We start from the raw sequence: 25,439 nt of genomic DNA, 5'->3' as shown, positions 1-25,439 counted from the left end.
CAATTATCTTTTAAATTCTGCTCATTTAATAATGACAGAAGAGCTTGATGATGGAAATCACTCCGATTTACTTTCCTGACATGACTCTTATCTATCAAAGGGTCAATATTAGTATTAAAATCCCCTCCAAGAAGGATGTTGGGAGAATTCAAATCCAAGAGAATCTGGGCTACCATCCTAAAAAAGAGCCATTTTCAATCGTGGGAGCGTAAATATTACAAAGAGTCATCTGCTCCCCCTGAATCTCCACCAATAATGCAATCATTCTCCGTCCCTTGTCAGTACATTCTCTCAAGATTTTAATAGGGAACTTTTTGCAAATTAGAATGACAACTCCCCTAGATCTCAATGTGAAAGAAGAGTCAAAGGTCGAGCCAACCCACTCCTTTTCTAATTTCGAGAGCTCACCAGACAGAATATGAATTTCTTGCAGAAAGCAAATATCAGTTTTCATATCAGTTTTCAAATCGTTCAGAATTGTAAACACTTTCTTTCTCTCAAGGGGATTATTAACCCTATTGACATTCCAAGACACAACACTAAAGTCCTCATTAGCCTTACAATTTGGTTTCAGTGCCATTGTGTCACAATCAATGTTAAAAACAGAAACAAAAATAAAGAAAAAACAAAAAACCAATGACAGAACGGTCAGAGCCATAAAGCCTATTCAGCCTAATGAATTTAGGAAAAAAACATCAAAAGGAGAGTCTCTAGGACCTCTCCCAAATCCCAAAAACCTAGCAATGGTAAAAATCACCTAAGCTTAAAATGAACAAGTAAGTTCATATCTATAATAAATTGAACAGGTCAGAAGCATTAAAAGTAACATCTGGACCTCAAAGGTTCAAACCCCCAGTAAATGAGAGAAACTACCCCCGGAAAAAAACCCCGACACCCCAGCAAAATGAAACTATTCAACATCAAGAGCAAGTTCCAGTCAAGTGAGTCAAAGACTCAATGAACTGCATAAAGCAGCGTGCAACATGACAAAAATACCTAAAGTACCCTAAAGACTCCATCAATAAACTACTCTAACAATAGATAAAGAAAGCACATGTCAATTATTCCAAAAAGCAAATCATAGGTGACTGAAATAGATAGAAAGATATAGACAAAAGTGAAACAAGTAAGTAAAAGGTGTGAAAAAAAGATGACAGATCAGAAAAGAAAAATAGCATAGTACAAAATATACAGATATACATATTAATCCTTTGCCGCAGGCACCAAGTTCTTGTCCATGTTCAACATTCACTTTGAATCAGCAAATCCACGTATACATATAACATAAGAATTAGCAGTCTTTCAGAAAGTTGATATGCTCATCCGAATCCAAATCACCAAAATAACACAATACATCAATCCATGTTCCAGTTTAATAGCCATCCTAGGGTCATTCTAAATAGTTTTCACGGCAAGTTGGCCATCGGCACAGAATATAGTCTGGAGAACAGGAGGCCGGAAGAAACATCTTGCAGGAAGGATGCCGAGACAACCTGGGCCCACGAGATGGATTGAGGCTGGGCAATTAACCGCTCGAATGCAGGCAAAACGGATGTAAAACGTAAGCTTCGACATTTATAATATTATTATATGCTGGCATGATGCAGGGCAGATGTCAGAGGCAATTTCAGCAGCGTGCCGGGTGACAGAATGTTGAGTACCGAAAACAATCTGATCGCACATACGCAAGTTCCAAAACAGTGTCCTTCTATATGTCCTTCTATAGGTCCTTCACCTCCGTATTACATTACCGTTAAGGCACTGTCGTCAGTGTAATGCGACTTCCTATCTGTTCTCCCCAGTGACAGCCTTCATTCCATCGCCGGCGACGTCCCTCTCACCATCGCAGAAGTCCGCTGTAACTCCACCGTGCCTCACGTAACGACGTTCTGGGTCAGCTGTTCAAAGCCCTGAAAGTCCTTTACTTGAAGGGACTTCATAACCCGTGAGTGAATGTAGATGCCGTAGAAAGCAGCAATGAACATTCTTTTGCCAACAGTGATGCATGAAATTTATCCCGAGGACAGTAGAAAAGGATTCCAAATTTGCATTTGAAAATTAACTGAATGATGTATCAGCGCCATTTTAAAACCAAGGAAGTCCATACAAAATGTAGTCTTTCCAAAAGGGGTAAAAAAACAACTCAAAACAGGGTATATTGGGGGGGGGCAAAGAAAACATTAATTAAAGGCAACAAGAGATGAATCTTTCTTGTGTTGCTCCAGCCAAAGCATGGCTTATATAAGATCCGGAGTGCTCTTTTCTCCCTCTGGCAACACAATAGTGAAGACATTATTCTCATTCAAAAAGGGCTTCAAGTGAAGTTGTCTGGCCAAATCTTTAACACCCTGAAAGGATTTCCTCAAATAAGTAATATCTCCTTGGGATAATCTGGGTAAATAAAAACTGGTTTACCTTTAAAATTAGCCTTTCCTTTCAATCTGGCAGCAGTCATCAGACTCTCCTTAGATTTCTGACTCTGGAAAGTCACAAGGATGTGCCTCGTCTTAGATCCCACATCCTTACCAATTCTGTAGGCATTATCAATGTCCACAGTAGAGAACAAATCACAATTGAAGCTGTTCTTGAATACGTGAATGACCAAAGATGTTAAATCTTCCTTATCAGCAGAGTCCTCCACACCAACCACCAGTCTGATGTTCTTAGCCCTCAGCCTCAGTTCCAGCCCCAAGCTCATTGCTCTCTCTTTCTGTAAGCTTGAACGCTGCCCGCAATTTCAGAGCTCATAGATGAAGATGATTCTTCTAAAGCAGTCACTCTGCCATCAAGCTGACCTGTTTTTGAATTGAGATCAGCCAAAGTGACCTTAACTTCACAGACATCTTGGGCCACCTGGAGAAGGATTTTGTAGATGTGTTGAATGTTTGGGGTATCATCCATTTCCCCAACCTGCTTAGGTTTCTTTGAGGCAGGGTTTTCAGCCTCAGCAATCATTTTTTTTTAAATTCATAATGTCTTGTAAATGTCTTCACGGAGAGGTTGGAAGTCTCCGCAGCTTGCTGGCAGCATCACCCAATGCATTACTTACAGAGGAACGGTCTCTATGTTCCACCCAGGTGTCCTCCCTATAGCACCTGGCCATGCAAGGCATTGGGAGTGGGTACTCGTGTATTTGCTCTCCTTTCTTGTGGGCAGTGCCAGAGGCCAGTACAGGCCATTGTCTCACACATGTGCTGCAATGGTAGGTTGTGGTGAGGGATGGAGTGGTTGCTTTATTTTGCTAGGCATGGTAACTGTCCTCTGTCTGTTTGTTTCTATGTTGAAGGCATGGAACACAGGCACAGCAAAGAAACCATGCCCCACCAATGATATGATATAATATGATATGATATGATATGATGATATGATATGGCATTTATAACGCGCCTACAACAGGCAAGCACTCCATTAGTTTGCTTTCCTTTCATTCTCAAGATTACACATCTAATTGCAGATCAGAGAGTCGTGGCAGCCAGCCAAATAGAGGCATACGTTCACTTGACACCATCTATAATGCAGTTAAAGGGCCTCATTAAAAGTGAGGCGGTAAGAGGTTAACGGCGCTGGTAAAGGTGCCGGCGCCACTAACCCCATACTGCCTCATTACGAGGTTCCCTTGTGGGACCCGCTCAGGACGTCCGCTAGTGGACCAGCATTCTAACAACGGGCCAGTCATTAATGGGCCTGTTGTTAGCATGCTCCCCATTCCCATTGATCCCTATGGGGGCTCAAAAGGGAATGGGGATGGTCCGGGTCTGGGTTCCCTGAAAGGGGAAATACCGGGCCCTCCAAAGTCAGAATGGCCCGGTATTTCCCCATTCAGGGACCACGGACCCGGACCCGAGTTTGAGGGCAGCCATGCCCTTATTATGCCCCATGGCTACCTCCAAACTTGTAATGAGGCCCAAAATGTTTAAAGGGGTCACAAGGTGACATGTAGCTCCATACAAAACACATATGTTATTTGAATTTGTAAGGCGCCAAAGCCCGTAGGCATCCAGGTGCCGAAAAACAAACGCCCGCCCCAGTCCACGGGTCCTGTGGGTACGTGGTATTACCAACTGGGAGCCCTCTTTTGATCTTAAGCATCTATTTGGTTGGTAGATTTTAATCCTCTCCTTCAAGTATGCAGATAACATACAATAAGAATGTAACCCACACAATACCCTGTATAGTCAGTTGTCTATAGACACAGAAAGCAGTCTGAAGCTGCACTCCTCCCAAGACTTACAATTCACATTGCAGTGATATATACACACACACACACACACACACACAGCTTGCAGTAACATCCCTAAGATCCACAAAATATTTCTTGACTTGCACTGTGATGCATTCAGCCCCTGTGTATCGCCTCTCTTACATCACACACATTGACCTGACCATGTATAATATCTATGACACTCACTTTCCTGCAAAGGTACGCTCTTATAACACATGCAGGCATACACAGTTACCCTTCTGTAACAAAGGCAGTCCCCTATATAGTAACACCTCTATATTCCATGCACCTATCTTCACCTAGCTTGACGTTATCTTACGTCTATTCTGTATGTTAATTTTAGGTAGTTTCCAATTGGCAGTTACTTTCATTAGGGGCCATGCTGGCGAACACATATAGCTCAAATGAATAGCATTAGAACAGGGTCTCATGTATGGCGCACATCTGGGGAAACACTCCTCTCATGAACAAACCAGAGATGCACTTGCATTTAAGTAACTCCATCCCTCATACTCGGACACACGCTATCCTCTTTTAGGTGGTTTTAGAAACATGGAGGAACAGAATGCTCAGAGGCTGGCCTTAATAGTTGATAAACAGTCTTTTATTTACAACCACATACGAAGTCATACACCTTAGGGACTAACAAAAGAAAAAACATTCCGTGCAACACAGGGAGTAAAATGTAAACATAACCGGTTCCCTCCATCCACGCAACAGCCTCACTTCCTAGGTGCATCTTCCAACAAACTGCAAGCCTGGCACACCAGACTGTAAGAATTGAAATGACAGGTTGGGGGAAATACCTATGGAACTGAGGGATATATTTCAATAACAGAAGAAGTGAGGATTCTATGATTAAAATACATGGTCTGCTGGGGTCAAACAAGATGAGTTAACGCCTGCTCTAGATGGACGGCTGGTTCTGGATCCAAATGTGAAGGCCTTGTTCTTTAAAACAAGAATCCTGATAGTCCACCTCAGGATATTGTCCAACAAACAAACTAATTTTCCTTGGCTATGATTGGTCCCAGTCACCTGCGCCTTCAGCCTCACATATGCAAACCCTTCCTCTCCTCAACTTCAGGTGAGTTTTCAACCGGCTTAGTTCATGTGCATGCCATATTAAGGCAGTGCCAAGATTGGTTCTCAACCTTGTGAGCTGCCAGAGAACCTCATGCGGGAATTGGAGCTGCTGTCTCTGATCATGTGTTTTTACGCACAGGCTGCAGTTTGGGCTCACACTTCCATACTGAATGCCTAATCCCTATCTCTGCCATATGTTTTTTTATTCAGAGTCTAGTCTATGATCAATGTCAGGTTTTGTCCCCAAGGTACAAAGTGGGACTCTTTCTCCACAGATGCACTTGTGGACTGTACGTGTCATGTGTGTCTGTCTCTGTGTGTTGCTTGAGTATGTGTATGTTTTCTGTCAGGGGTCTCCAACATCTACCTGCATGAGACACCTCTGCGTTAGGTACCTCTAGCTTGCATTGCGAGGACTGGGAAAGAACTCTAAATCCCCAATATACAGCCTCCAGGTGTCACAGCAAAGTGCAGGCTCTGCACTGGGGTACTCTTGGGTCCTTGGGTCCCACGGGCCCCACGAGTACACCAGTCTCCTTTAGTTGGGGCAGCCAAAGTGAATGGGTCACAGTAAGTATCCTCATCCTCAAAAGACAGCAAGTATCCTCATCCTCAAAAGGGGTGCAGGAGGAACTCAATACCAGAGGCCTGCAAGTATCGCACTGATCATTGCTTGCATAAGTGATTTCAAAATCTATCTCAGAAAAATCAAATCACAGAGTGAAGCTGGCAGCTGTGGTTCGGGGCACCTCTCCAACCCCACAATATACTTAACAGTTATTACACATATACAATATTCAGCCAACTCTCCATTCCTCAGGGCTGCAGATGCCAACTGCCATATACCTGTTCAGTTACTTTATTTTCAGGCAAGAAAACAGTGCCATGAAGTCAAAGCAATATCAGATTTGTGATATAGGAAGCAATTTCTGACACTGACAAAAGCTCCATCCAAAGAGTTGCTGATGAACAGCATTAAATGGCATCTATTAATCCTAAGTGTCATCCAATACATTCCAAAAGATCATGTCCATTATTAGCTTCCCTTTTTGTCCTCACTCATTGATTATTTTATCTTGTTTCACATAGATTTCTTTTTCTCTGCTAGATCAGGCAAATGGCGCAGTGATCATGCCTATTTCATAGTGTCTTGTCCCCGCCTGCAGTCTTGACAGCATCTGATGCAAATGCAATCAGATGATATTTGATGGAAAAATGAAACTTTAGGTCAGTTTATGCTGAGTTTAGGGAGCTGTAAAATCCTGCAATATCCAATGGAATATGAATCTATATTGATTCTGGTGAGCTACATTATCAATTTCAATATCTGTAGATCAAATTGGCATTTCCAATGTCTACATTTATACCACCAATAAGAACATTAACGTGATTTACTGTCAACCCAGGTCTTTATAATGTTATCTGGCCGCAGTCATCATATTGAACATTAATGATTTCTCTAAACCTGTTCTTATATCATGTTCCCTACCAACCACTAAAAGGAAAAATGTTGGCATCAAAGCTCAATTTTTAGGATGAAGAGTTTTCAACTTCTGCCTGAATGTCTCACCAATATCTACTTAATTCTCCACATAGGACCATTGCATGTGTAGAATCAAAGAAGTGATTTTTACATATTAAACATATAACATTCGCTTAAACACCCCCATTTAAACATATTGTTGAGCATGCAGTATACTCTGTATTGTATATAACAATGGTCAGTTTGCATCGCTCATTAAATTACACTGGCATACATATATTTCACGTTCTTTTCCCACTTTATATCACTACATTCTTAATCTAATTCCTGCAAGCATTTGAGGCGATGGTGATCCAATACCAAGCTTACATCACACTGTAAGTAATCATAATCTTGGGAAAGAAAACGACGTGTGATTAATAAGCCAACAAATATTTTTCTCCAATATCTACATTGACTCAAATATCAAATTGTTGCTTTCTAAGAGATGTTTTCAGTCTGATGCATTCGATACCCCATCATCCTTTCTCTAGTGTCTTCCATTTAGACAAACATTTCTCTGTGGAATGGCTGATCTAGTGTAGATATTTCAGCTCAGAGCAAGGCCCTGTTAGTCCCTCTTCCAAATACCCTGGAAAAAAAGAGATCTTCCACAATTGGTGTATGTACCCTAAAAATGTTTTCATCACATGACAATATTTTGGGAACTATTTTAGAGCTTATTAATGGGACCGTCAGTTGTAGTTGTTTACTACATTGTGGGTCATGAATTGATAATGTGATCCATCTAGAACTTTCACAAGCACCCCTCAATCTTAAAAGCTATTAGGTCTTGAATTCCACCACGGGTCTCAACAGGGGTTGGGTGGTATCCTGGCGCTAATTGCGCTGGGATACCGGCCAAAGCTATTAGAGTTACGACAACTCAGCCGGACGCAATTTGCGCCGGATCCCAAGTTGCGGTGGGGAGGTAAATCCCCATTCCTATTGGGTCTACTGGCCGCAATGGGGTTTTCTTGGCATTATTAGCGCCGGTGCAATTAGTGTTGCGTTAATAGTGCCGAAAACGGGCAGACATGGGATATTTTTACCCCCTGCAAAAAGCTGGTAGTAAAACTCCCACTCTCGGCCCAACTCGAGATTGGGCGGAGTGGTAAATGTGGCGGGAATAGGAATACCACCGCATTTTCCCACTACGCACAACTCATGATGAGGCCCCCAGTTACAATTGCTACTCTGCCCAACCAACGATCCTGCACACTCACAAACATTTGTCTGAATCTGCAATGTTGCTGTCCTTAACCAGAACAGTGTCCCCTTCCCTTATCAGCCTCTACCACTGATGCTCAGTATGTAATTATGGATTTTTTTTAAAAAATGAGTGTTTGATTTATTACAAACCTTTCACAATACATTACATTCCATATTCATAATAAATGAACACTTAAAAAGCAAAATATACATTATCCTTATCCATATAAAAAAAAAAATCATCCCGATCGATAATGTCTATTTAAATTCAATTTCCTAAAATGCCTAAAAATGTGTTAATAGCAATAATCAATGGTACTTAAAGTCTGCCCTGCATTCGTTACCACAGGGCATCCTGTAAGACCCTTTTTACATCATTTACAAACTGAATTAAATATTTGAAATGTAGACCCACCAATTTAGGACAGACAATAATTGATGTTTTAAGGATATCTCTGCATTTACTGACTCGCAGTACCGACACTGGATATTTTCTCTTTGTTTACCTGATCTTATGCCAATGACTTGTTGAGCCAGTTATGAATTCAGCCAAAATCTTAAGTATTGTTGTCTTATTTTTGGGCAAGGAAACTGTTTCAAATAATTAGCTAATGATCCCGAGCTAACCCCATCTCCAGCACAACTCTCATGAACTTTATAAGATGTAGCCTAACTTATTGGCATCCCCAAATCATCCAACCAAAGTTTCTTTTTTAACTTATTTGGGCGTGTTATACAAAGAGCTGAATTCAATTCAAAACTCTTAACAAATTCTGTCAGAGGTTCCAAAACCATATTTCTGTATGTCTCTAAAATACCCACAAACAAGAAATCTTTAGGAGGTGCTAAAATCTTGGTATACAGCTATAAGGGTCTTCGGAACATGGTGACATGATAATGATGACATCCCATTCCCTGTTTTATAACAGCAATCAGGACACATTGGGGTAGCGATAAAGTTGCCCTCCAAATAAGGCCATCCATTCCATCCAGGATTGAACGACCAATACCATGGTTGAATTTCGACCCATAAATTAGCCCTGATACTTCTTCCTTTTTTTATGCATTTAATTGCAGCATACATAAACCATAGGTATCTAGGCACTAGTTTTATTGAATTGTGGAAGTGCAGGCTATTTTTAACAAGCTCGTTTTTTTTTTATTAAGCACAGATCCAGGATTCCAACATGTATTTGCTCAGCATGGTGTTGCTTCCAAGCTCCACTAGTTGCGACAGAGCTATCCTCCAGTCACCTCTTGCATCTTAAAACTTCCTGCCTGAGTAAGTGAAAAGTGACAATACTGTCATTGAATGTTTTTCAGCTGGACTATATATGGGATCAGCTTTGCTCTTAATTGCTTGCTAAGAAGAGCCTTATTCTGGTGTATTTACATTTAGAATTCCAGGTTCTTTATATATGTTGCCACTTTTAATTGACTTTCCTTAAAATACCAATTTACATTCTTTTTTATCGCTGCAAAATATGATATCACTGATATCACAGACTGCCTTCATGGACCTGAGCACAGCTTTGACAAGGGCTATCCATCTAGACTTTGGCAGGTGCTCAGGTCCATGAGGTCCCCGAAGGGCATCGTGAAACTTCTAATTATTCTTCATCAAAACAGAAAAGTATGTGTGAGAAGTGGGAAGAAATGCCACTGCACTGATTGTTTTCCCGGTCGAGGCCGGGGTGCACCAGAGTTGTTTTCCTGGCCTGATACAATTTGGTCTCTATGAAACTCTGGTAGCCTCGACTCTTGAAGTACCGAGACTATGGAACAATGTTTTGCCACTATTGGCCTACGCGGATGACACCGTATTGATTGCACATACTCTGCGAACACTTCAGAAACTAATCACTGATTTTACTTAATTCATGAATGGATTGGATCTGAAGGACAATGCAGCAAAATCGGCCATTATGGTATGCAATAAAAGTAGACGAATACACACATTTTCACCGATGCTAAGCAACGACACTATTGTTCTAATGGTCAAATAGTTTGATTATTTGGGAGTTTGTTTCTCGTCCAATTTCTCACCAGTATCACATATAAAAAATAAAATCCTCAAGGTTCAAAGAAGTGTTGGGGGAAGTCTCTCACTTTATGGGAATGTCAAAGACCAAGCTAACAGATCTCACTTTAAAACGTGTATTACTGCAGACACCAACTCGATCCAGGTAATTGAAAATGATTTCCTAAAGAAATGTCTAGGGCTCCCTCGTTCAAACCATAGGGCTCAATGGGAATGGGGAGGATGCTAACAACGGTCCCATTGATGACTGGACCGTTGTTAGATTCCTGTTCTGCTAGCGGGTGACGCTCTGCACGTCTGGTCTGACCAGGCATACAGGGCGGCCCCGCAAGCAGAACTCGTAATGAGGCGGTGAGGCAACAACGGCGCCGGTAGCAATACCGGCGCCGTTGTTGCCTTTCCGCCAGGGTCGTAATGAGGCCCATTGTCTTTTTAATTTCAGCCTAGTTCCTACTGACCATTTGTCTTTTGCGTCGTCCTTCTTTTTCATTGCCTCTCTTATCACCTTGTTACACTTCCGTAACCATTACATCTTATTCCCCGCTGCTTCCTTAATTTTCTGAGCTTTTTCCCTTTTGATTTCTTATTGTGGGGTTCCCCCATACCTTTTTTCTTTCCCCCTTCACTTAACACCTCTCTTCTTCCTCTCCCCTCCACTTCTCCCCTCTAGATGTTCACATGGCCTGCCCCCTTTCTACACCTTTCCTTTGCGCGACTCACGCTTTCCACCCCTACCGTCCACCTCCCCACTCCCAGGCAATTTACCCATCATCCTTCTCCCCATGGTCTTGACTGCCCACACCCTGATTATCTGTACAACACGTCCCTTGCCACAGAAGACAACATTTCTTATATCCTTCTCAGGCCATGCTTACGTCCTGCCAACACGCCGACACTCTGCTTCGCAAGCATATAGTGCAAATAAATATATCACTTCCAAATTATTCCACGATTCTCCTTCCCCAGGTCAAGTTCTCAACAGCGTAAATTGGCACTTTAAAGTTGTGAGTTTTTTCTTACTACAATAAGTGGGTTTCAAGAACATTCATGTAATTTACGAACACAAGGATAAACATCTGGAGACTGTGTGTGTAACGCTGCCTGATTTCTGCACACATCAGATCACCCGGAGACTGAACAGACAATCCGTGCAAAACAGGCTACGCACAAAAAAGATGTCAAATGAGTGATTGAAAGTTAATGCCAATACATGTACATTCAAGGAGTCCATGTGTGTTTGCAATGAGCTTCTGATGGAGCTTGCACATGGATATGGCGCAAGCTATGCAGGCATCATCATCCCTTTCCCACGGCCACCAACTCCCTGTCACTCTCTGATGACGCGCCCTGTATAGTGGCAATTATGAAAGAGTTCAAAAGCGCATCTGAATGATCCTGACTAATGGATTGTTTCCTCACCATGGCAGAGCAAAACAAAACGTCTGCTGGTTGCGAGAAATGTCAGTGAGCGAAGGAGACTCGTCTTCAATTGTGTGCTTGTCTTTCCTGACTTGCTTGCCTGGGTCCCCAGCTGCCAGGTCTTTGCTGGTCATAATTTTACATTTAAAATCACATTATGCCTGAGAGGATAATGCCTTGAGCTTATGGTTGCTGGCTTGGATATTGACTAAGAAATAGCCAGGATTTTAATAAGAAAACAAAGACGGGGAGACACGCCGGAGCTGCCAGGTGGATCATTAACAAGACACCTGAGAGAACCGAGACTACTAGGCCACGCGCTTCACAGTTCGTCATACGACTTAAACTTCTTTTGACATCTAGTTATGTCGAAATGTGACTGATCACCTAGGGGTTCAAGCTCCTGTGAGGCAAAGGTTCACTGACAGACAGCCAACGGAGCTGATCTTAAATGGGAATCAAGCGAAAGCGGTATCCCGGCGCCTGACAGTCTGCAGCTGCTACCTGGGCCTGCCTAACGAAGACGAGGCTGTTCTGCTGAACAGTTATATTAGCATCTGTATGCTTCTGTCTCATTATCACACATCTGCCCGCCTTTATTCCAATGAGGCGCCTTCTGATCTGACAGCTCCAGCATTGCCGGTGAATAGAAACGCTGGAGCCAGGATTGAGCCACATAAGGCGTTTGCTTTTGTTCCTAAAAGACTCTCTGTAACACCTGACAGTGTGGTGTCATTGGGCTCAAGAAGATAATTAAAATATTGTGGGGTTCCTAAACAAAGCACAGACAGTTGAGCTGGCAAAACAACTACGACTAAAGCAGCGCGGATTACTCTCCGCGATCATCAATCGCTCCAAGAGGTGAGGCTTTTTTTCCCCCTGGCTTTTTAGAACTAGGAGCCGTAAAGTGCATTTTGCTAACCCAGCATTTCAAATAGGAAGTTCAGGTTTCTGTTTTGGACTGCAGCTAATGACTGAAAAAGCTGTCATTTCGTCCAGGGAATCAGCCATTGGAGCTGTATCCGCATGAATCGCTCCCGGGCTCCGCGTACATCTCAAGTCTGCAAGGGAATATTTATCTGAGCCTTTGCAAAACATGCATGCCTGTTCTCACAGCTGTACACGCCATACCTACTGTAGGGCAATTCAGTGACATGGAAGAATCCTCAAGGAACGCTGAATAATGTCAACCAATAGAATCGGTTGCAGCCATTGGATTGGCTTAACAGCCGGCAAGCTAGGGCAACAGTTTAAGCCTTCACTCAGACATCCATCCATGTGTAGCCTGGAGGGCACAGACTCCAAAACCGGTAAGGCTGACTCAGGCCTTCATCATTCAGAGGTTGAAAAATGGAGTATATTTACATTAGTTAAAACTCTCGGTGCGGGCCTTACAACAGAGGCGTAGCCAAGGTTGTCTAACAAGTGGGGCCTGAAGCTAATGTAGTTGGTCCCACCTTAAAGGCATTTACATCTGTAAATGCCCACACAGTGCTGCTGAGTGGGCATTTACAGATTGTGGGTGGGCCTTGCCCGCTCAGGCTCTACCCTGTCTACACCTCTGCCTTATAAGAATAGTTAGAAAACGGCATGAAGGGCTATTCAATAATTGTTAAACATCTTGCGTGTGAGGATTGTAGGCCATGCATTCTCTTCTGGATCGACAAAGCTCCTGGGAGATTGTTAGTGTCCTTACACTTTTATTTGGGTACCCCAAAATTATCCGTGCCTTTGCCTTGTATTCTGGACAAAGGCAGCTCCTATGAGAGTGGATCAGGTTAACACTTTATTCTGAGTAAATACCACACAGTTTAGAGGGGTGTAACTATGGATGTTATTTGGGGTTCGGGAGCAGCAGCTGTGACCCTGGTGACTCCCCTGCAACCTCTGGCTCTGCCTCTTTGACCCCTAGTCAAGGATTGCAGAGGCAGTGTGAAAACAAAAATAAAGCAGGTTCTTAGAGCCCTCTTTATCATTGGGAATCACCCCGTGACTTTCTATAATGTGCTATGTTAGCAAAGGTGCAGTTGTAGATTATTGCTTGCCTATATAGGCCAGGCAGACTGGATGCCCCACAAACAAAGCTTCCTAGTTATAGTCAATTTGATTGTTTAATGATTCTGTGCCTATCATGTTGTGCAGAAATACTCTCCATTTTGATGTTGCTGAGGCCTAGATTTTGCAGTATGGTATAGTAGGTATGATATCATTTCATTTATGTATAGTGCTTCATGTTTAACTCCTTATTTCTGTAAAAATAGGAATTATTACTTTGAAATATATCAGTAGTTAATATATCGATGTATCAACCTCAGAAAGCTGTGGGGCTAACTGAACCCTGCTAAAATATGACCTTGGAAGTGCAGGCTGGCACGTGTTGACTTGAGCTTTTAACTTGCTGTGCTAACCAATTGTGACACACTATGTTGTTTACACAATTGTGCATATATAAAGCTGCAATATGCATATTTTGACTGTAACTAGGCTGTAAGGCTATTACAGACATGAAATATCCTCAAATAGAGGCTGCATTTGGCACACTGTTTCATGGCAGCACCTGGGAATGTGGGGCTTTACTTTGCATATGATTATTAGACCTAACATGTGCAGGTATACTTGGTACAAGTTGACATTAAATGGCCATATGAGGCTGTACTGGCATATGCATGGCAGTGCTATTTGGCCTATGTTCGTACTATTGGCTCTATCTCTGTCACAACGTGACCCCTAATAGTTAAAATGTGGTTGCTATCTGCAAAAAACCTCTAGGGGTCATTACGAGTTTGGTGGTGTCTGGGTTGTAAATTTGCCCAGATACCAGTTGTTGAGTTCCAAGATGGTTTGGAGAAATAGAGTAATTGAGTAGGTGTATTTGTTGTTTTGGCCACTAAGAAACATAGACCATCTTTCTTCTGTGCCCATTTATTGCGCAGATAGTTCAAAAAAGGCAACAAATTGTTCCCTTTGAGACGAGAGTGACGGGCATTCCATCACAAGGTGGAATAAGGTTTCAGGTATTGTTTGAGCATTGCAAAATCGGCAATGGTGGTCCGCGAAGGGTATCTGTCTAGCAATGGTGAGGTTTCATCTTGTAGGTAACATGTTCAGACGTATTCTCAGGACGTTGTTCTATGGACGGGTCTGGCAATAGTACAAGATATTTGGTTAGTTCATGCATTCTTCTAATGTCTGTTGTACACTGGAGGTTCTGTTGGTAAGTGTTTTTGATTTGCATTGTTTTAATGCAGTCGTATAAGAGTTTGATTTTAGCATGTTGAGGACGCAGCGTTAAAAGTTCTTCTGACATGTCCTCATTGGCCATCTCTTGTTGGAGGTTCTGTTTCCATTCTTGTAGCATTCTGTTGTTGAAGGTGTTTGGGTGATGCCTCAGGATTTGTATGGCTGGCGTTTTCTGGTCAGTGAGCAATTTACGAAAAATATCCAGTTGTTTCCAAAGTACAATAAAGGCAAGTGATTGGGTTGCCATCTCATATCTTATTCTTGGCATCGGGAATGACGGTGGCGCCAGAAGGTTGCCTCATACTTCATCCAGTTTATTGGCTTTGCGTTGAGCATAGCTTCTGTGCCATAAGTGATAATGGGGATGAATTTCTGCCTGTAGTAAGCTATGATGGGCTTAAAAGAGATTGTTCCATATTTCTGATGTATCAGACATCCTTGTTGTGCTAGTGGTTGTGATTTCTGTTCGATTTTGTCTAGCCATTGTTCTTCTGATTTGGACTGGTTTATCTGAACACTGAGGTATTTGAAGGTGGAAACATTTTCTAGTTGGATCCCATCGAGGATAAATGTGGCTTGTTTTCCTTTCTTGAATGGGATCTTGGCTAGCGCCATTGTCTTGCTTTTTGTGATGTTAATAGCCAGTTCATTTGTGGTCATGTATCTGCTCAGTGATGTCAGTGATGTCAAAGTCATTTGCAGTCCTGATGCGGTCTTATCAAGGAGGATGATGTCATCGGCATATAGCATGATGGGAACTGGGATGGAATTTATCTTTGGTGGGTTTGTTAGATTGCTCATTATGTGCTCTTCAATGTCAGCAGTAAAAAGGTTATATAAGGTCACGGCAAGTGGGCATCCTTGTTTGAGGCCATTTTCTGTATCGATGGAGTTTGTGGTTGCACCTTCTTTCGTGAGTCTGACCTTGATTGATGTTTTGGAGTATAGGAGTGTGATTGGCTCCAGGATGTTTGTTGGGCATTTCCATGCTTTCAATTTGGTCCAAAGTTTTTCTCTAGATATGGCGTCAAAAGCCATATGTAGGTCTATGAAGGCAGTATGTATGGTGGTATGGTTTTTAATGGCCTCATGTTTGATTAGGTTTATCAATATGAGGTTGATGTTGGTTCAGACATTTTGAGTAAAGCCAGTTTGTCTGGCACATAATCTGCCAGTCTCTGTTGCCCAGGTAGTGATTTGTTTTAGAAGGATTGATGCAAACAATTTTCCAAGAGGATCGAGGAGGGCGATAGGACGAAAATTTGCTGGGTCGTCTCAGGCTCCTTGCTTGTGTATAGGAACAATTGTGGCAGTCCTCCATGAATTCGGAATTTGATTGAGGTCATTGATCAAGGTTATGAGTTTGCACATGAGATTTCCCCATGCGGGGGGATCTTCTTTGGTGATGGTGTTGGAGGTGCCATCTGGTCCTGGTGCTCTTGAAGCATTTAGGTTTTTGATCATCAGGATAAAGTCATCATACTGTGTGTTTACTTGCCATTTTGTTTTGTTAGGAGGACTTCTGCTGGTTTTTTGTGTTGGTCGGGCTTTGTAAATGTTTGAGGAGTGAAGGGTCCAGGTTTCTTGAGAGACATTAGCCGTGAATTTATGTTGATTCTGGGAGTAGTTATTGAGTAGATTCCATAATTCTCTCGTATTATGGGACTTGTATGTCTTCAAGATGTGCTCTGCATCTAGTTGTTGTTGGATTTTCTTTTGGGATTTTCTCCAGTTCAAGTATTTTTGCTTTAGTTGTTTTGCTGTTGACATATTTTCTTCATTTTATTTTGTTCAGTTGACATTGTGATTTCACTAGGAGTTGTTTTCCTTTCAGCTGTTTCTTGGTTATATGCATGCTGATGATGTTTCAAGGATCGAGGGTTTCCCAGTTGTTGGAAGGGTAATAGGATCCATTGGTAGTTAAGTTTTTCCCCGACTTTCATAGTACAATTTTGGAAAGCAGTTGGTAATGCACACAACGCTTTGCTGTGGAATGTGTAATCTGGTTGATGTGCTAGTCAGTTCGAGGGCACATTGTAGAAGGGGTTTGGTTTGCCGTGGTAAACTGCAACCATGTATAATTAGTTGATTGTGATCACTTTTGTCAGAGAGCACCGTTTGTACTTTTGAGACTAATCCAGGCAGATGTTGTGACAGGAAAATATAGTCAATTAACGCGCTTGAATTTCCTCTGGACCATGTCGGAATTATTTGGTTTGAGTGGCGTGGTCAAGTAGGGTGAGGATACGAGTGGTCATTTCTTTCATCCATCTTCTGACTTGTGTAGATACTTTTGTTCGATTTAAGGGGATACCGTCTTGAGTTTATAGGTGGATATTTAGATCTCCACAGATTATGACTTCAATTGACCGATGGTTGGCGGTGAGTCTATCGATTGATAAGAATACCCCATCAATGAATGTTTCAGTATTGCGATTACGGTTCCATCTCTTTTGGGAGGTAGGTTCACTTGGGTTGTTGTATGTATTCCTGTGGTCATTATTTTTGTGATTTGTATCCAGGGGTTGATCGTTTCAGTGTTCAGTACAGTCCATTGTGGATTGATCTTTATCAGAGTAAGAAGACCAGAAGCCGCTCTACCTTGGTTTTTTACTATTGCTGGGTTCAGGAAAGTAAGAAATCCCTCACTGGCGGGTGTTGCACTGAGCCACATTTCTTGTAAGCAAATGATTTGATAGTTATCAAATTCATGTGAGGGATTGATGAAGAGATGGGAATTTCCTCTGGTGTTCCACGAGCATAGAGACCATGTGTCATCTGGTTTGATTAATGGTTATGAGCTAGTGGTAGGAGAATTTTCTGTATATGACATTCCTGTGTCATAGTTTCTTCTGAATGTTTGGTCACGTCTGGTGCTGGTGGACTGTTCAGGTTGTTGAGGTTGGATCTGGGTGGGAGCTGATATTGGTTGGTATCTCGAGGTATTGTGGGAGCTGGATATTGTGTTTCCTGATTGAGATGATAGCGAAGAGTAGCTTTCGGATCTGGTTAATCTTGAATTTCGTGTGTTGGTTGTGATGCTTTCCGTAGGAGACCAGCAGTTGAAGCCCAACTTTCTGAGTTGGGTACGCATTGAGAGTATAAGTTCTAGATTAGTAGGATCCGCTAGCTCCATATAAATTTTGTCTAGGTGGAGGTCGTCTTTGAAAGTTACCTGTAGAGATCCGGGCTAGTTGTGGTATAACTCGAAAAAGCCGTAGAACGTTTGTTCTGTTTAGAATAAGTGGGACTGGTCTATTAAAGATGATTTCAATGCAAATTGAGTGAAGTTGTTTTTGTTGTAGAGGGTTAATGAAAGAAAGAAAGGTGCAGCTATCTTCCATGTAGCTGCAAGTTGAAGACTCAAGTGTGTCGTTTGAAATTTGATTGTAAATTATGGATGGTGATCCATTGTTACGTCGCTCAAGCATGCATCCGAGATTTCTTCGTAGCTATCTAGTGGCGAAGGAGGAAGTTCGGAGCGGTATTCATCTATGATTATGAAGAGTGAGGCAATTGTGGGATTTTTGGGGCAGGGGTGTGCCTGCCATTTGTGGATCCTCATGGATGGTTAAATTGAGCAGATCTGCATCGATCGAGGTAATGTCATGGGGCAGTGTATGCACTTTGCTGTTTCCAGGAATTGATTCCACTTGCATTTGTTGGTTTTGGATGTGAGCTGATGCAGGCAAGTTTTGTAGGTTTTCTTTTGGAGGGGCCTTTTAACCTTCAGACTTTTTCACAGTGCGTAGAAAGGCTCTTGATCCCGTTTGCTTCTTGTTCTGTTTTACCGAAGTTTGTGGTGTGTTTTCAGATGTTTTCTTCGATTGCGTGAAGATCTGATACAAATCTGTGGAAGTCTTGATCGATGGAATAGAGGTTGTTGGTTGAACAATAGAAAAGTTTTCGATGGTTTCTTTTGGCGGGCAATGTCGAATGGGAAACATCGGGGTTGGCAGGTCTTGCGCAAGATGTGGAATCAAGAAAGCTGGTGTGGGTTGCTCAATAATTTGGGGGGATTGTCAAAGTATTTGTTGTTGGTGATGTGCCTTCAGGAGAGAGAGTACTTCAGATTTTAACTGAGATTTTTCTTGTCGGTCGCCTCTTGCAATTTCAGACAGTCTTTTCTGCCGGCGGTTTGATTGTTCTGCTTCTGTATTTAGGCGAGTTTCAATAGTAGTGATGAAGTTTTCTGTGTAGGTTTGTTTGGCATGGATCATGGCTAGTAGAGTGGCTTGGTCACGGATATTATCTTTCATGTTTTCTTGAAGTTTAAGGAAGAGTACCATTTATTGTGACAGTACTGAAATTAGCATGTTTTGCAGGTCCTGCATGGTAGTGGGTATCCTCGGATTATTGTGGTCGTCACTGCAGAAATCTTCCGGTATTGTGTTTGTGTTTTTGTCATGTGAAGATTTAGCCAGCGGTGGAAGTTGTTGGTTTTTGGTCGTAATTTCTGGAGTATGATAGAATTCCTCTGAGTCGTAAGTGAAATGAGCCGTTAGTGGTTGTGTCATAGGAATAGGGTTTCGTTGCTCAGTTTTGACGTGCAACTTTAAAGGATTGTGGTGAGTTATTGACTTTATGCACAGAGTGAAGGTTAAGTTCGGTTGTTGCTTGCCAGTTAAAGTGCCAAATAGTTCCTTTCTTTTATCCACATTTGTCATGATTGATTCAAATTCAATGATGTCCATTGAGAGTCTTGCAACCTTTGCTGCTTCCACGGTTGGTTCAATTTCCAACGTTTGTGAAATTTTGAGGGAGTTTTGGGTTTGTAACCAGGATAGTTTCGCTAGCCTGGCCTTTTCTTTCTTTGTTATGGAGATTACTGCAGATGGTGTCTGGTGGAAACTGTTGTTGGGTTTGGTTTCTTTCTGTTGAATTCCAGATGATCTCGGTATGGCTTTTTCCAATGCTTGCATACTGAGATCACTTGGGGTGGGTAAGGGCAGCTCCTGAGTAGCGGTTTGCACTTGCGGTTCTGCTGTCTTTTCTAAAGGTTGAGAGGTCGGATGGACCAGCTCTGGGAGGTCCAGGTTAAGAGCAGGTTGTTTGAAGGTTGTTACAGGTGATGGATCATTATGGAGAATGTGTTGGTTTCTCTGAGGATAAAGCGCTGCTCGATGGTTTAGATCTGTGGGAATATGAATCTGTGCATGCATTTGGATAAGGTTGGTGCATATCCCGTCAGAATAGGGCTGACTGTGGCCAGAAGAAATTGTTTGTCCATACTCAGATTGATGGGTCTTCTGTGCTGGAAGCGGGGACAAAGATAGGTCAGATGGGGAGTGTTGGGGGTTGGGTAGGGTAGGCTCGAGCTGGAAGATATTTGGCAGCACCTTTAAGTTTGATGGGTCTCAACAGTGACTGTTCCAATGTTAGTTGTGAAGCGTCCACTTGTGATGTGGCGATGGCGCTTAGTTTGCCTCGTAATCTAGTCTTGGGGCCACCAATGGTAGGGTGTTTGGGGGAGCGACTTGTGGACATTATGGTGGATTTGGGGTAGATTGATATGACGTGGTCTCTTTTCGCAATATGGGGCCAAGAAGGTGAGGTGGGTCTTTTCTCAGTGTTTCGGAGGTGGGTTCGTGGAGGCCTGTACTGCTTTTCGGATTTGGTCACCTTTTCTTATGGTGGTAGTGAAACAACAGACGTCGCTTGTTAGTTTTAGCTGGGTACAGAGAAGAGTTTTGTCCTTGTTCTGGTTCAGGCAAGCTGTAGTTCAGCTGTAAATTGTGCCGAGGTACGGGCACTTTGGGTTTCACCTTGAGTTGGAGCAAAGGTGTGTTCCCTGTTGGAGGGTTGGCTGAATCCAAGGGTCAGACCTTTTTGGTCTCCTGCCAGTCCTTTAAGTACGGATTTGATATCTGTTATAAGATCTGTGGGTTTTGTCGCAGGTATTGGCTGGATCGAAGGGTTAAACCCTTTCGGTCTCCTGCCAAGATGTGTGGTGATTCCACAGCGTGAGGAGGTCGCCGGAATCCAAGGGACAGGCCCTTTCGGTCTCCTGCCAATCTTTCCAAAGTAGTGTCAGAAAGTGTTGTGAAGCGGTTCGTTGTTGTAGATTTTGAGTAAATATGAGGGTCGTGCCCTTTCAGACTTTTGCTATTTTTCAGCATGGTTGTACGGGGTTGAGATGACTAGGAGGATCCAAGGGGCGTGCCCTTTCGGATTTCCTGCTAGTCGTTCCATGGTACTTGAGTAAATCTTGTTGGGCACTGCTTTTAGGTGAAGGTGTTGGCGAGTGCCCGAAGTGATGCCCTTTCTGTCTCGTGGAGGATTGTATCACAGCTGGAAAGAGATTGGGGAAAGGATGATTAGGAGGATCCAAGGGGCGTGCCCTTTTGGTCTCCTGCTAGTCGTTCCCAGGCAGTTGAGGGGCAGGGCTCTTTGTTGGAAATGTTGGCGAGCGCCTGAAATCTTGCCCTTTCTGTCTTCCTTTCTGTCTCGTGGTGGATTGTGGCAGGCAGAAAGAGATCAGGGAAGAAATGCAGTCCAAGCGTCCGGGTGTTACAGTCTTGCTTCAGGTGTCTAGGTGTGGATCAGCAGGATGCGAGTAATAGGTTGGTCATTGACCCGGTTGGTCTGGAAGGGAGGTGGTGGTAGGTTGGGTTAGGAGGGCGGGAAGGAATCCACCGTCACTGGGAGGAACGGATGTTGAAGCGCAAAGCTTTCCCGCTGCGCAAGCACAGAGAGGAGAGGCGAGCTGGGTCGGTGCGAGCTAGCAGGAGGCCAGCCGCCACGGTTGGGGTGAATTTGTTCTTGAGAGGTGTCACAGCAGGAAATGGTAGGAGAGAAGAGGAGGGCGGGGTCAAGTCAGCGGGGTCTTTAGTGAATGTGGTCAGATGTGGGTGGTAGGCAAGAGAAGTGCAGGTAGCTTGGTGATCCAGCTGGTGTGAGCCACAGATGGGGGAAAGGGAGCTGGATGAGTGGACGGCTCAGGCCCGGCTCAAGCTCGGCGAGGTGCCAAGTTGCTGAGGGTAGTTGATTCAGATGACCCCGAGGTGTTTCAGTCAGGAACGATTGCAAGCTCAATAACACGATAAGAATCAGCAAGGTGGAGAGTTTGTGGAGCGGTGCCGCACAGCCAGCATAGCCCAAAGACCAAAAGACTCTGGAGCCGACTCTGCGGCCCGCTCCGCGGGAAGCTGGGTATTTTGAAAAGGTTGCTAATGATGATAGAAATAGGACTGGTAAAGGCTCTCAGGGAAACAGGAATTTGCAGCAAAAATTAAGAGAACCTTCTCTAGCAGACTCGAAAAACTCTGCAGCCGACTCATGCTGTTGCCTAATGTTTAATCACTTCGGGATCAGATATTTCAGATGCCATAATCCTCTATTGTTTCCGGCTTTGCTCCACACCATGGATGAAGCTCCACATCCTAAAGCCTTGATTGTGGTGAATGGGAGGATAACCTTTAAACCAAAAGATTAACAATACGAGCAAACAGGTGCCCATGGGATCTATTGAGAGAATGACTTCTGGATGGAGGGGAAGAATTACTATGCTGGAACCTGAGCTATGGGGAGTAGTGTAGTCTACAAATTGTAAAGAAAATGTTATAAGGAAAAAATGGGTGAAGGTCAAACATCAGAATAAATTGTTGTCAGGTCCAGTTTTCACATTCAAAACATACTTCTGATTTCAAAGGTGATGTACCCGTTCCACAAAATCACATGATGGGTGACACTCATCAAACACATTTTCTTGTATTTCTGATGATGTAAAAAGCTATCTGGGTTTTAGACTTAGACAAATATTATAAAATAATTTATAACACTTCCAGTCTCCTACTAAAATGAATTATAATGCCTCTCCTATGGCACACTGAAACAAATGGCAGGTCAAGCAGCTCAGATATATAGCTGATGGGTCATTAGCAGATTGAGGACTTCTGATGCATGTTGCAGTCTTCTCTCCTGAAGCAATGTGCACAAGTGTTAGGGCTAGTTAACATGCCGCAAGGAGCAACATAGCTGTGGGAAACAAGACTTATTTTGAAAAACAGGTACCTTCCTAAGTAGGACGAAGGGCACAAAAATATTAGGAAAACGGTCTTTACCTTATCCTGACCAACAAATTTGGCGTAATATATCAAGATTGAGACCTACAACACTATGTGAAAAAGCAGAATCAAATATTGTACCCTCCTGATGAACCAATGTAAAGAGGTGGAGAAACACAAGTCGAGGGAAATATCATGCAATTGACAAACAAGTTGAACAAGAAATTTATGAATTTATGAATCATTAACATGTGGTGCATAACCAAGGATACTCGTCATCTTCTTTATATTCATATTCAGTCATTGTATATTGGGAAGCCTCAATATCGGAGTATCCAGTCCTTGCAGCCTACAAATCAGAAACAACTAGCAGCCTGCAATCTATCAACAAAAGGGACTTCACAGCAGTTGCATGAAGTCTGTATTATTTATTTTAAATACTAGTTAAAATATTGGTATCTTCTGGGCTAACCGGAGATCTGAGGAAGAAGTGACCTCTCTCGCCACCTGCCTTGGCCACTGGGAGTGCTAGCCTTCTTTATGAAAACCCCACTCACTGTAGGTAAGGTCTCAGAGCAAGTTGTAGAACTGAGAGTTGTGCTAATCAAAGAAGTGCCTTGCTACACCTTAGGAGCAGTCTTTCCTCTCAAAGATAATAGGGAAATCCACAACTTCTCTCTATTCATCCATAAAGTCTGATCCTGGAGCAAGCAATATGATTTTGACCACTGGAATATTATCAAATCTCAGTTACCCCACCAGGCCACTTTAAGTTCTGTTTGACACATTTTCTTTATTTCATAATCATAAATAGCCAAGGAGCCCTATGGTTGGAGGGATTACATGCCCTATTATCTCCTTGCAATAGGTTTCATCCCAATATCAGGATTTCCTCATGCAGTATAAAAAAGTGATACATACAGCAGACTGTAGGCCTCATTACGAGTTGGGTGGTATTCCGGTGGTAAATCAATCAGAATACGCCCAACAGAATTTCCATTAGGACTCCATGGGGGACTCAGCGGAATTACAGCGGTGGTAATTCCACCAGTTTAGCCAATTTTTCAGCAGAAAGTGGGAGGATATACCTCCAACATGATTCCGTAGGTAAATCCCCCACTCCAGGGCCAAACTTATAGTATGGCAGAGCAGGCAAAGTGGCAGTAATTCTGTTACCTCCACTTTTCCCCACACAGTCATACTTGTAATGAGCCCCGTGTCTGCCTAGCAATCATCTTATTAGACCATATACCTTAAACAGGTCCTGCACTACCAATAAAAGCATACAAAATAATGAATATCATGCCTATTACCTAAACAGATATTAACCAATGATAAAATAGCATTTGAATGGTAGCTGATAACAATGCCCTTGGGTTCATCGATACACCATTCATTGTCCTGTGTTCCAGTTGTGCAATATGGAATAACCATAGTACAGTTACAAATGCATTGCATTGAAATTTTCTGCAGATTGCAGTAAACAACTCACACTGAAAGCACTTACTGCGTATCAGTCTAAAATATGTTTAGTCGCTTGTATCAATTTCAGAGAAGTTAGTCTTAATGTTAGCAGGGACGCCAATTTACCAAAAGGCCAGGAGTAGCAGAATTGACATCACACACGTGACATGAATTGATGTCCTATGACCTTGTCCTCTGAGGTTCCAGGAGTGGACGATCTTCCAATGTGCCTATTAAAGTGCAAACCCTGGGTCTGGGTTCTCTTTCTCATTCAGCTGTTCAACTTGATCAACGGGTGAGAGTGCATTTCGTCAAGTTTGAGACAGCCAATGATTGTGCCTATATTCAAAAATGGTGAGAGATAGAAACTTCAGAATTACAGAGCGATATCTTTAATGGATGACACTTCTAAAAGATATATTCCGTGCTTATGAACCCAACAACATCACAGCTGTACAGGCAGGATTTAGAAAGGGGATGGACCCGGTAGATCAGGCTTTCCACCTGCATTTGATATACTCAAGGAAAGAATCTAAATAATCTTAGCCTTTATCAACCTAAAACTGATTTTGTCATGGTTGACAGAGTAATGTTATGGGATATATACTTTCAAATGGGGGTACCTCTATGTCTACTAAGTGCGATGAAGAGGCTTGTACACAAATAGCACTCCGTGGTGAGATTGGGCAGAGTGGGGATCCTACCAAACCCTTCATAATGGTACAGACACTTTACCAGCACTATTTCCTGGCGCCTCTCCGATTTCTTTTGCATATTAGTATCCCGGCGAGAGTCAAGCAGAATGCAACACGCATTCTGATTGGCTCTCGCCGGGTCCTTACCCGGCTGAGAATCCTTCTATTCTCGGCTGGGATTGCAGCCGCCTTTGACCTTGGCAGGGGGCGTGGCATCCTTCAGCCAATGAGGAGGCTTGAAGCGGGGCCAGCCCCGCTCCGAGCCTCCCCACGTTTGAGAGGCTGCCTTCGTCCCCCGCCGGGGACTCAGGTAAGCTTTTTTTTTTTTTTTCCCTTCCCTCCCTCCTCCCTGCCCTCCCCACCCCACTTACCTGCTTGCTCCGGCGTCCCCGGTGGGGGACGATAGCAGCCTCCAGCAGTGTGGAGACTCGGAGCGGGGCCATCCCCGCTCCGCGCCTCCACACGGCTGGAGGCTTCCATCGTCCCCCGCCGGGGACGCAGGTCCATTTTTCTATTTTTTTTTTTTTTTCCT

The sequence above is a fragment of the Ambystoma mexicanum genome, chromosome 1q (assembly GCF_040938575.1).
Source record: "Ambystoma mexicanum isolate Mex_15411 chromosome 1q, UKY_AmexF1_1, whole genome shotgun sequence".
Taxonomy (NCBI): domain Eukaryota; kingdom Metazoa; phylum Chordata; class Amphibia; order Caudata; family Ambystomatidae; genus Ambystoma; species Ambystoma mexicanum.
Note: the sequence above shows the minus strand (reverse complement) of the source record.